This window comes from Hibiscus syriacus, unplaced genomic scaffold, assembly GCF_006381635.1.
Source record: "Hibiscus syriacus cultivar Baekdansim isolate YM2019G1 unplaced genomic scaffold, ASM638163v2 tig00112343_pilon, whole genome shotgun sequence".
Classification (NCBI taxonomy): Eukaryota; Viridiplantae; Streptophyta; class Magnoliopsida; order Malvales; family Malvaceae; genus Hibiscus; species Hibiscus syriacus.
Window position 1 is genome coordinate 655,032 of NW_024063306.1, and position 13,979 is coordinate 669,010.

The window sequence follows — 13,979 nt, forward strand, 5'->3', positions numbered from 1 at the left end:
TTGAGATTAGATATATTTATAAAATTGAAAACTTGAGATTACCTAAATAAGAGTAAATAAAAATTCAATGAATATATTAAAAATTTGTAAACTTTAAAATTAAATAAAAGTAAGTTTTTATCTATAGTCGCTTTCTTCCTTATACTCTCTCATTCTTTTTTTCATATACAGTTTCTGTTAATTTTATTGATAATCTAATTTTTTTCTTTATTTTGTTTAACCATCGGCGGCATTGATTTTGATGCTAATGACGCCCGTCAGTTATCTTTTTTTTCTTTTTTAATAAGAAATATATCTTTGTGACATGTTATCTCTGTCTTTGTGATATGTTTTTTCTCTGTCTTTTGGTAGCTTACGGCTTTTTGTCGTTGTATTTTTTCTTAGGGTTGGATTTGACATCGCCACGGCTGATCAAGATTACACTTATTTGTTATCATGATGATATTCCCTGCTTTGAACCCTCAAATTGATTTGGATACACGTTTACGTTCGTGAATAGTTTTTCACCTCACTTGGCTCTGATTTGAGATTTTTCGATGGCCTTCAACAGCTTCATACTCTTTTTGTGGTTTGTTTACCGATGTAGTCATTTGTTGTATCTTTATTTTGTTGGAGTTTTGGTTAGATTTTTTAATATTTTACTTATTTGATCCTTGTGTGATATATGTAATTAGTTTTTGTGTCAATAATTATAGGAAATATCCTAATTATAATTTCATTTACGTTTACGTATACTTATAATATTTATTAAATTCTGATTAGAAGGATTTCTATAAAATAAAATAAAAAAACTGAATAATAAATTTATAATTTACCCTTAATTTTAAAATTCATTGATAGAGAAATTCATCAAGTAATTTTAGTGGTTAAAGAGAGTATTGTCTTTTAAAATCTTAAATTCGAGAGCAATTATTTATAAGATGTACCATTGTCTATGGCACAAATCATTTAGTAAAAGTACGAGTCATATAGTAAGCTAAGGAGTTGTTTCCATGAAATGAAACCGAACATGCAATCCGTCATCTTTATTTTTATTTTTTGATTTTAAGGTTTTTTTGATAATCCATATCGACTTACGTCGTATGTTTTTTGTGGGTAAGTATTAACTGAGATTTTTTACATACAAATATTCAAATTCAAAATCTTACTTAAATATTATCAAATTATTTACTACTTAAATTAAGATTTATCTTTCATCTTCACTTTCATTAAACAAAAAGAAAGAGACATTATCGGACACGAAACAAACCAAAGCCCCTTGATCCTGTGTCGTATAAAACTGCCCTAACGCAAAGACATACACTTAAACGCATAAAAACAATCAAAGGCCAAACTCACCCTTTCAAAGGCCAACTCACCCTTCAAAGGCCAAAGCCAAAACCTTTCTCATCACTTTTAACTCGTGTTCACTCACGGAACTCACACAAAGAACCAAAGGTGGGCTCCCTTGTTAACTCAGTCACCTTCTACATCACAAGACTCACAAGGAAACCACGGGGCTTTTGATCCAAAAAGGCCAAATTAATTGAATGGAGACGAGCACATCGAGAACAGGGTCCCTAGTAAAGAAGAAAAGCGGACAGGTTCCAGATGGTTCGAACATAATGGAGTTGTTGAGGAGGAGGAGGTGTTCACCAGCTTCGGGATCATAAGTTGAAGGAACTCGAGAAGGACAGCGATGGTCACAGCCTGCCGTCGCTGATATCGGCGCTGCTCTCGGCTTGCCGCTCAGAGTTCTTCTCCTGAATCTGACCATATATACTCCGAGGTCTGTCTCTCTTGCCACCCATTTCTAGCCATGGTTTTTCAATACAGTCGTCGTTATGGGGCGGACTTTATGCTTTAATTGTTTCGTTATCTTCATACAAAGGAGGGAATCTAGTGACGAATGTTGTGGGACTTTAGCTGTCGTTTTTGAACTTTGCTGTGCACAAAAGTCACAAAACGATTCAAGTGACGAAAGTCAAGTTGTTCCATAGTTATTTTTGAGGGTCAGTTGATTAGGTGAGCTCGGGACCAGGTCCAGCCCAGGGTCTGGCATAATTTGTCATCATTTTCTCCATTACACACTTGGGATAAAAAACCATACGTGCACAAGCACAAGCTGTTCTTGTATGTGTTCGGTATTGGATAGGTTCATTGGGGGTAAAGGCTGACTTTCAGACATGTTTCTTTTCAGGTTTTGAATGAATTCACCCAAGGGAAGCAAGGAAAAGTGAGCAAGACAAAGTTCAAACAGGTTCATTCGGATATTTTACTAGGTATGGCGCGGGTTTGAAGCGTGACCCTATCGTGATCCTCCGCATCGACGGCGAAGACCTGTCGGAGTTCGTCGACGGTCCGAGTATGAAGCCGAGATGGTGCCCCTATTTCAACAGATTGCGTCGGATGATTCGGTATCGCTGCGGGATTGCATTGTTAAGGCTCTGGAGAAACTTACGGTCGACCACGGAGTGCCGCCTTGTTCGGATTCTTGGGTAATTTACTTCCGGATGGATTTATATTTCGATCTTCGGCATCTGGTGTTGAGTAAATTAGTTTCCCACTCTGTTCTGGCTTGTGTTTGCTTGCGTAGGTTAACAGCAACATAATAGAACCGGCTTTGCATTCATGGGATGGCAATGATCAACAGAAACGTGTCTCTCAGAAACGTTCCTTGAAGAATTCAAGACAGTTGCGGAGAGTGTGGCTCGGAATCTCAAGGAGCAACCGGTAATCGTCGCCCATAGCGAAAACACCTTCGACGGAAGCGGCATTAAGAGACTACTATCCAACAAGTTTGAACTAGACAAGGTATATATGCTCTTCTTGTCTGCTCGCCCTATACCTGTATGTTGGACTTAAGGAATGCATTTTTTGCAATTTCAGGCGCTTAATATAGCCTTAGAAAGCGTCCCGAAAGATCGCAATGGTAAAGTATCAAAGGATTTTTACGTCCGGTGCTAGACGTAGTGGCTCCATCGGCCGGTTTACCTCCAACCGGTGCAGTCAAACAGGTAATGCAGCTACATATGTATTAGACAAACTTGCAAACTGCAACTATAAGCCTATTTCATTCCACTCAAACCAGAGTGTCGAAATTTTTCCAGATTGACAAGGTTGTTGCTGATGCTTTTGACATGATAAACGCAAACGATGGGAAGATGGTTAAAGAAGATGAGTTCAATAAACTATTGGCAGAGATACTGGGGAGCGTCATGCTGCAGTTAGGGCGATCCCATCTCGATTTCTTCGAATTCCGTTGTCCACGAGCCCCTTGCATCGTCATCGACGCTGCTGCAGCCGACATCGTAGTTGCATATCAAAGATATCTTGTATAGATATCAGGGGTGACAAAATAAGGAGGGACAACCCCCTTCAAGTTGTCCATGATGATCACACTTTGTATAGATATCTCTTGTACTTTCGCTTCACTTCTTAACCAAAGGCCATCCCTTTCTTCCCCCCCTCTTCTTTATTGCTTCCTCGACATCTGTAAACACCAATGAAGGTACCTCCTAATCACGAATGAAACTAAAATACCTGAGCATGAATTGGATAAGGGTTAAGGGTGTTAAACTGTGCAAACTCAGCCGTCCAAACAGTACATCAGTCTTCCGTGAATGGGATAACGATTGTAAATTGTAGAGCAAATCGATAACATTAATGATTAATATATTATTTTTTAAACTTTAATAGTTGGCTTAAAAAAAATTACTCATAATTTAATAACTATTTGTGTATTTTACTCTTAAGAAAACACTTGCGGACCTATTCGACCAACTTTTGAAAAAAAATTCAATGGCGTTGCATCGTCGACTAAAATCCCAGGTTGATAGATAAAGTAAAACAGCGGCAGCTGCAAAGGCTACAGCAAGATAGATAAAGTTTCAAAGCAACAACAATGGCTCTTCACGGCGGGGATCGGCTGCTCCGGCGGTTCCCACGGTTGCTAAAGTCGAAAGACACCCGATTTCATCCATCCTTTTCGTCATCGGTAAAAATACCCACTTTCCATCTCTCTTTACTTTCCCAGATTCATGCTTATTGTGTTTGTTTAAAACAGCTATGCAAACAGAAGCTTTGCCAGTGGTGAATAGGTTTGAGTGGTTGAGAACCCTCACTCTCCGTGCGTTCCTTTTTTCCCATTTGCTATTCCCATTGATTTTTGGTTGAAGTTTGTGTCTTAAAAGGTTTAATTCCTTGAAGTCGATGAATTTGATATTGGGTTGATTTTAATCATCAATATTTCAGTGTGTTTGCTTATTTGGTTTTCTTTTTGTTTATGCCCATTGGCAACGTTGCAGGTTTCCAGAAGGGGTCCCTTGGGTCCATTATCATGGTACATACAAGCACATTATGATACATCTAGTTTGGCCAGGGAAAGATTTGACGTTGGGTAACTACGATCTTTCATCGATCTGCTCGTGTTAATCTTCGTTTAGTAGTGATCTAGACACTTTTAGACCTTAGTTAGCTGCAAGTTATAGTGTTCTTGTAGAAACTTAGGAGCTCTGTTTAAGTCCTATACTGTATTGATAAGCACCCGAGTCAGTTACGCGAGGCATGTTACATGTTGGTAGTGGAGATGTCGACAACAGGAAGCTTCTTCCATTCACTGTTCCGATTTGTTAAATTGTCTGATTGGTTCTTTGCAGGGGTTGATAGTATCTGCACTGTTTCTGCCTCTCTCGTGACCTATGCATCCATCCAGGCATTGCAGCCTGATCTGATCATAAATGCAGGCACTGCTGGTGGCTTAAGGTAATTCCAACCACTGGTATTTTGATCCTTCTTTAGAATTAAGGAAAAAAAAAGGACGTATTGCAATGATTCTTGGCTATATTTCTATTAGGTTTACACGCCGCTTATACTAATCTTTTATAACTTTATGCTAAACATTTTGTGTATCTACTCTTGGATTCTTCCAGGCAAAGCGAGCAGGGATTGGTGATATTTTTCTCGTATCATGTTGCATTCCATGATAGAAGAATACCAATCCCGGTGAGTAATATTGGCCCTTGGTCTTCAATCACTTCTCATTTCGTGAAGGGCGAGGATGCGTCGATCACAATTTATGTTCGTAAAAAACTGTTAATATCATTGTGAACCTTGAACCTAGTCTGTGCGTTGCTTAGAAATTTATTTCCAGCTCTTGTATGTAATCTTTAGTGATATATTGGAACTAATTTTTGTTTCTTCTATAGGTTTTCGATTTATACGGTGTTGGTTCGCGGCAGACCTTCCCAACACCGAATCTCTTGAAAACTTAAGTTGAAGGTAAATTATTTTGCTTGTTTTACTCTGTCTGGCAGTAGAATTGGTTTGTTGACCATGTTTTGAAGTTCTGTGTTTTCTGCTAACATTGAACTTCTAAAATCCATTCTCATCTCTTTCAATCTACATTTCTTATCGTTCGGTTAAGACTCGTTTATCATTGTTCGATAACTTTGATGCATCGTTGAGCATATAAATGTTTGCACCTCCATTCTCTTTGCCAGTCTGGAAAATTATCCACGGGCGATTCTTTGGATATGACCCCTCAGGATGAAGCATCGATCACGGCGATTGATGCTATGGTCAAAGACATGGAGGTAACTACACATGCTACTCGAACGAGACTTGTCGTACCTTGAAACTTTGAAATTTACTGCCATAAATTCCCTATTCTTTTGTTGCAGGGAGCAGCTGTAGCCTATGTGGCTGATCTTTGAAAGTACCTGTAATATCCGTTAAAGCGGTGACGGATATAGTAGACGGTGATAAACCAACTGCAGAGGAATTCTTGCAGAATTTGGCTGCAGTGACTGCTGCCCTCGATGAAGCCGTCGATCGGATCATCAATTTCATCGGCGGAAAGCGTCTGTCTGAACTTTGATTTTGTTATGTTATCACTTGTTTCATTCTGAAATTTATGCGACAATAAAACCTGCAATTCTTACACACGGGAGATGCAAACAATAGAGATGAAATGAGTTATTTGAGATCAAGACAACAACAATTATAGTTAATCCATTAATAAATTTTTACAATTTTGTTCACATAAAAAAATTTAAATTTTTACAATTTAATCCCTGAGGTAAAATGCTTTTAAGTATAACATCAGTGGTCTGAATCTGTATCAGCTTATTCTAATAATTTATGCATTTGGCAAAATGTTAATGCATCTATCAAATCTTTTACATATAAATAACATAAAAAAAAGTTTCAGCCTCCTCAAATATACAATCCTCATGTCAAGTCGAAAGAACTGTGTCGAGAGCGAAAAACAAGAACTTAAACAAGGACAACTCGTCACGCTTTTGTAACCCAGTTATACTTTTGTCAGCAAGCTCATCGACAACCAGGAATCGGCATATTCACTTATACCACTCCGGAGGGAAGACGGAGAACAAGCTGCCCTCCGAATACACTGCAAACACAAACGAAGGTATAAGTGAACATTAATGATATGTTTAGCTTGTACCACATACTACAAAGTTTGTAATAGACCTCTTGATGTAATAGTAACAGAAGTCTGCTAAAATGAAAGTTTGAACGATTTCGGATATAAGAACCATTGAAGGCCACAAACCGTAACCTAGGGCCACCAGCAAGTGTCCTCGACTGTCTAAAACCTGTTGGAAGTGGGCAGAGAATGAATTAGTATCGTAATGCGATCAAACACCGCTATAATAAATCAAAATATCAGCTCCCACAACCACTGGTATCGTACAAAGGTTACACCCCTACACAAGAATACTTATGTTCTATGTTTCACTCGTGTCAGATGCATAACCGTATCCGAAACTCACACCAGAGTCCGAGTAACATAGCTTATGTAAGCTTATCAACCTGACATTGATTGACATGCAGAAGCAATAAGCTGACAGGCAAAATAACATTTAGTTCGAACTTCAGCACCATTCTTAGTGTATGCTCAAGCTGTCTATTATTTCCAAAGTCGATAAATTGAACAAAAGCATAATCAAAGTGGGTTTCAATTTCAGCATTGCTAAACATGAATAAAAATTAACCAAAACCAATCACGTTCGACTTCTCATTGAAAGATCTCTAACCTGGAGAACCCAGTGAGCACAGCTGAGGAACCTTGCAACACCAGTGCAAATACATAATGAGCAGTGAAAGGCTCAACAATCTGCAAGCAAACAAGATGAATTTCGTAGGAACTCGTATATAAAAACTGGTAACTGTATCCATTACTTAAGTAATTCATACCTTAGTATTTTGCATCACTTGCAACTGAGGTAAAACTGAAACAGCTTCCAGATATACACAGAACGCCCAGAAAATCCGGTTCATAAGATTATGAGAAGTTGATGGATGAATAAACAGAGCTAGTACTGCACAAGGGATAACCTGCATCCAAATTCCTGGATATGACTTCTAGAAAGTGTTCAAAACCATAATCCATTTTACCAACAAAGTTGGTAATCATGCAGTTGACATGAGTCCACATGTAACAACACAAACGGAAACACCTTTAATTGTGCGCGGTCAATTGGTTATATGAAACAAACAGCATAAGATAGATAGATGTGTAGCAATAATTCAAAGAGCACATGAAAAAGTAAATAAAGAAAAGAAAGAAGTTAATATGACCGATCGAGACATACAACATAGTAAATGGCAAAGTTGTCCTTGTCTTCCATGTAGCTGGACTTCAGTTTGAAACGGATCATGTAAATAACCCACAAGGTCGTAGCCAATGTGGCTAAATCGAGCACGGTGTGTATATCATATTCCATGACAAAGCTACAGTACAGCCTAACAGCTAAAAATATAGCTGTTAGTTCTTGGGATTTCAGTGATAGTCCTGACAACATTCAAAATCATTTCCAAAACAAGTCCGGTATTTTCCGGATAAAGAATCTCTACACTTCAGTTAAAATATAAGAAAATAATCAAGAATGTATCATCAAGTAAATTAATCACATGACAAAGATTAAAATACATATTGCACATCTCATATATTAGCCAAGAAGTACTATAGTTTGCAAAAAAAACAGAGGAAACTCTATCAAACTGATTACGCAAACAAAAAAGGCTAGTGCAAAGGAATTAGCAAAGTATAGACATAAAAATAGACCAACTCATAAAATCATCATGGCAGACAATCAATAAAGGGCTTCCCTTTGCATAAAAATGCGATCCTTCAGTGTAATTTGATAGGATACCACAGGAAGGACAATTAATCTATGTTAATCAGACTCGGGCCTGTTTGATACCGGTATGTATTCGACATAGATATGATCCATTTTTCAATTTCAATGATACTGAAGAGTTTGAGCATCATAGTATTTGATATATATATACATGCATGCATTCAAACATACATATATATGACATCAAAGTTAACTATAAAAATCGCCAACAAAATCAATCAAATTTGAGCAACGCTCCCAAAACGATAGATAGAAGAACTGGACTTTATATATCAAGAATTGAATTCAAGTCACAAAACAAGAGAAAAAAAGCAATCCAGAAATTCTAGAAACGGCGATGAAGCAAAATCCCAACACCGATCGGCACAAAGCAATCAAACAAGAAATCTGCAAAATCAAAATCTGATTATCAAACGAGGAAAATCAAAGCTTTCTTGTTATTTTGAGGGGATTACCAGCACAAGTCTTCTCTTTCGTGAGTTTAAAGATGAGGACGGAAATTCCGAGGGAGTGGACGGACTCGGCGGCGACAAAGAGATTGTCGTGGTCGTGTACGATGAACCGGAGGAACATGAGCGCCGCCACCCCCGATACCATCGCCATCAAAGCCTTCACCTTGGGCGGTTGTCGCCTCACCACATGGTAACGGCGTGGATCAGCTTCTCTGCCCTCATGTCGCCTTGTTTGTTCTTTTTTCCCGGGAAAGAAAGAGAAAGTGTGGGAAAATTGGGTATTACATTAATGGAAATCCTATGTGCTCTGGGATTTGATTTTATAGTTTGTGTTTAATTAAGGAAAATCCTTTATTTGGTTTTGGGTTTCATTTCCTCCCCTCTCTTTTTAAGGAATATAAAATTAGTATCTAAATTTAAAACTACGCTTAGTGGATTAATTTCCTTATTCTTTATTTGTTATTCTATCCATTGCTTTAGACCCTTTGATTTTTCCTTTATTGTGAATCGACTCGAGTGGTATTTCTAATTTTAGTGGGTAAATTTATTAACAAATATTTTATGCATACATAATGATTCAAACTCGAGACGTTGCTTAAATAATATCAAGTTATTTATCACTTGAACTGGTCCCTGTTGGTAAAATCAATGATTATTTTTTATTGTCCTTCCGATTTTAAGGTGCCGTTTTAATTAATACAGACCAACTTACATCGCACACATGATTTTGATGGGTGATTATCGTACGAATTTTTATCTCATGATTGTTTCATCAATTGACTATTGTGGAATTATAATTTTCATTAACAACATATTAATTACTTTTAATACTAACGTCGTTGGTGAATGAAAGTATTTCAGATAAAATAATACATTTTATAAAAAAAATGTAAAATATAGAATTTTTTATTAGGGTTAACTACACAGATGATCACTTATCTTTATGTTTTGTTCTTTTTTGTCACTGATTTCAAAAAAACATAAGATATGATCACTTTTATGTTTATTTAATAAAGATGTGGTCACCCCAAGTTAACTGTCGTTAATAGCAGTTAAATATTTGATATCATACATTTGGTCCCTATTATTTATATATTCTCTCAATTTAGTCATACTTTTAATAATTAAAATAAATTATATATTTTTAAATGAAAATAAAAATAAAATATTTTAAATTAATATATATTTATATATAATTCGGGTCACGGGTACCCGGTTCATAATTTTTTATTTTTTTCTTTAAATTATATTATTTTTAAAAAAATTTAAAGAAAAATTTAAAATTTAAATTCTATAATATATATCCACATAAATTTTAAAAATTCAAATTACATAATTAAAATAAATTTTATTAAAAATTAAAATAAATAAATAAATGTAAATTTCAAATGTTTGAAGTTAAAATAAATATTTTAAAAAAATGTAAAACGTTAATGTGGAATAATTTAAGAAATTAAGAATTTAGAATAATATGATGCTAAAATTTAAGAAATTAGAATTTCATAATGTTATAGTGAAATAATTTGAGAATTATGAATAAAAATTTAATATAAAATAAAAATATATCATAAATTGGGTACCAGGTCAGCGGGTACCCAATTAACCAACATTTTGTGACTCATGCCTGGCCTAGAAATCGAAAAAATAGCGGGGGAAATCGGGTATTTTTTATTATAAATACTTGATATCTTTTAACTGGGTCGGGGGGTTAACGAGTCGGGTATTTTTCAACAACCCTACGTGACATGACATGTGGCATTATTCGATTGGATGATTAAATTTATTTTAATTTATTAAAAGCATGACTAAATTGAGAGGATATGTAATTAACATTGACCAAATGTATGATTATATCACAATATTTAACTGTTGTTAACGACAGTTAACTCTGGGGTGACCACAACTTAATTAAATAAAAACAAAATTAACCATATCTTAATTAAATAGAAACAAATTGATCATATCTTATATTTTTAAAATAAGTGAACAAAACACAAAAATAAGTGACTATGTAGTAAACTTTTTTCCTTCTAAAGATGATATAATTAAATATAAATTCAATTATTCTAAATCAGTAATCATATCTTAATTAAATAAAAATTAAAGGTGATCTAAATTGAAAAACGTAAATATAACTTTAATTTATTCTAAATTTATTGATATGAATTCGAACAATTGTGTCGGCATAATAATAATAATAAAAAGGGAAGAACTGTGCAAATCAAACAAAAGCATTCTACAATGATGAAACATACCGAGGTGTTCTTCAACTTCATTATTTCGTTTCTACCTTTTTCCTTCTACTTAAACACGTCAGTAGGTCAAAGCTAGAAAATTATAAAGTCCATGAATTTGATCTTCTCAAGAGGGGCTTCATTTGTTTGTCTTCCTCGATTGCTATCATACCTAAGTGAGAAGGGTCCTCCAACATCATCTTTGCCACCAAATAACCGCGACGGACCAGGTTTGAGCTTTCGTGATTGCTTACCGATGTATCGGCCCAGCTTTCCGTCGTAATACTCTGGCCAGTGGTCTTTCAGCAACCTGGCTTCGGCTATTTCGATGGCACGCCTCGCGATTTGGGGGCGTCCGGTCTTCACGCACGCAGCCGTTAGCAGCCATAGTAGCACTGGACACAATGCAGGAAGCAAAATGAATTTCAAAGGGAAGAAAAATCTCAATAACTAGAAATGTCAACTTCAGTAATAACTCCGACTGCCTAAGTTGTAGTGTCGTGAAAACCCTTCAGAAGGTGATAGGAGGAAGGTCGATAACTCGAGAACGTACCCGGCCATGATCCTCCATTGTGATAACTCCATCGGGGTTTTTGGGGGTCTCCCGTTATAATACGCCATTCGTGAGTTTCCATAGCTGGATGACAAACTTTTAGTGGCATTTCTCCTACCAACTCTTCCCAGCGTGATTCTATAAGATCCATAATTGCAGTCGATTGTTCGGGAGTAGCCAACGATGATAGAATCGCAATGCAATTACCCAAGCAGAACCATCGGAAATCCATTCTCGCAGGGCTTACATTACCGATGAAGTAGCCACCACGAAGCGGCATGAAATCGAAAACCCACTCGGGAAGAGAGTCGGGCATTACATTAAACTTGTTGACCGCGGTGTGGGAATACTCTTCTGTCTTATAGCGATATATCATTGAGCTGCTTCAAGTCTAGCCAAAAATAACTTCTCATGTGATAGCTTAAGGCATGCAGGCGTTTAACTATACGTTCTATGAACTCCTTTCCTTCATCATCTTGCTTGAGTAGAAGCAAGCACACCTTAAAGCCATGAAAAAAGTGCTTGGATTTCAATAGGATAGCCATATACACCCTGTAGAAAGGATGACAAGTATTAAAGCTCAGCCAAGCAAAATTGAAAGGTAAAATTTCAAAACAGTTAGGAAACTAATTTATCCATGATAAATTCACGATCTAATGTACTTTTTGGAGAAAAAGCCGGTATAATCCCTAGAAGATGTTATCGGCCTCAACCATATAGTAAACTGTAATTGAGTAAACTATAACAAGAAAAAACAAAAGTCAAATATAATTTATCTAAGAAAAAATTTGTGCCAAAGGAGTTTTGGTATCTTACGGCTGCTACTTTTTTAAGGCTCCAGTACCACTAGTCCGAGGCCATTGCCAGTAATCTCGACTAGATTTCTTTAATGTTCGTTATATAATTGCAAGAAGATATAAGAAAGGAATGTCGAGCAAGTAAATTATACTCAGTAATAGAATTAGACAAACCCTGTTGATGCTGGTTCTATGTGTAACTGAATATATGCTGTGAAAACTCACCATTCTACGATCAATCATGCAGCAACCATCAGCACAGAGAAGGGTTGGAAATGTGTCGAATCCCTCTGACAGGCATAAGCTCAGAATTAGGCGCATGCCCTTCTGGCATTCAGGCAACTCGGCCAATGAAGCGTCTCCGGTAGACTTTGTGTATGCTCGAAGCAAAATAATCCACCAAAATCCAGAATCAACAGGAGCAACTCTTCCTATTGCACTCTCCCCAAAATCTGCAATTAACGTCTCACTGTTCCTAACTGGGTCATGCAGCACTTTGAAACTAGCTGGCATTACTCCTTCTCCCAACTGAAACCTATCGATCTTTTCTCCCATGATTGAAGGCGAAGGGTCTTCAAAATGAAATTCCTTACTATTTCTGGTTCCCCGTTCATCAAGAAAGCCAATGCACTGGGGACAAAGTCTCTCACAAAGACCTTTGCGGAAAAATAAGCAATCAAATTTACAAACTCGTTATAAGCCAGAGGATTCATTGGAGATTCGCAAAGTCAATCTCATATGAGGTTCTAGAAATAGAAGGCTTAATAAAGAAACACAAATTAAATGGGTAAAATCATCACATAAATCTAAAAAGGAAAACACAATATATTATTATGGCGACATTGAATGCAAGGAAAGGGATAAAAGGAACTGGATAAATTCAAATATTAAAACAATATTACAGTAACAGTAAAAGTTTATTCCAAATCATACAAACAGGAAAAACTAAAATACCTCAACAACTAGCACCTAGCAGTCAATAATAAAGGTCACCTCCAAGAGGCGCATTTTAACTCTAGTATGAGCAAAAGAAACAGTCTGGTAGTGAAAAATATACTAATAGTATCTTTTACTTTTTAATTACGCACTACTTGGTAGCTCTTTGCTAAAAAAAAAGAGCCATAGAACAGCAAAAGATGAAAAATAGACAATAAACTCAGCTCAAGGACTAAAGATTTTCACATTTCATCACCACTGTAAATGTAACTATCATTTATCAAGCCTTCTGGCGGAGAGAACATATGGGATACAGACTAATCAACTTAATATTACTCTTAACTGAGATGGAGTTGCCAGAAAACAGGGTTCTCACCTGATCATAGTTGAGGTTTTCCTCAGTATTATCCAATGCTGCAATAGTTCCAACAGGTTGACCACGAAAATACACCAATGACCTTCTCAAGGCTTCCCAAGCGTTGGCAACCATTGGATGCGGGTCAAAACCAGTTTGTGACCTTGGTGTGCTAAAACCTGACCTACCCACCGGCGAACAAATAGAATCCAGTTGCTCAAAAAAGCGGGATGAATTAATATCAACACCTTTAGTATAATGTCGCGGAGACATCCCAATCGATAATTCACTGAGCGACCTTTCATCAAGTGATCTCTGTCTGTCTATATTCAAAAGTCTAGGCTTCTCTAAAAACTTCGAAAAATCACATGCTTCATATTCAACCAATGGGCACAGTATATCCTCCGTTTTTATATTTTATTATGATTCACATCAACATCCAGTGTCGACATTTCTGAGACTATATATTCTAAATGATAAAGACAAACTGAATTAACTGAATTCCGAT

The 13,979-nt window shown here is 36.5% G+C and overlaps 4 pseudogenes; 2 read left to right on the forward strand and 2 right to left on the reverse strand.

The window, feature by feature from the left end:
• Positions 1 to 1,305: 1,305 nt before the first annotated feature.
• LOC120177932 lies at positions 1,306 to 3,685 on the forward strand (annotated as a pseudogene).
• A 360-nt stretch (positions 3,686 to 4,045) lies between these two features.
• LOC120177934 lies at positions 4,046 to 5,957 on the forward strand (annotated as a pseudogene).
• Positions 5,958 to 6,203: 246 nt separating this feature from the next.
• On the reverse strand, positions 6,204 to 8,833 carry LOC120177933 (annotated as a pseudogene).
• A 2,028-nt stretch (positions 8,834 to 10,861) lies between these two features.
• Positions 10,862 to 13,938, reverse strand: LOC120177930 (annotated as a pseudogene).
• Positions 13,939 to 13,979: the final 41 nt, after the last annotated feature.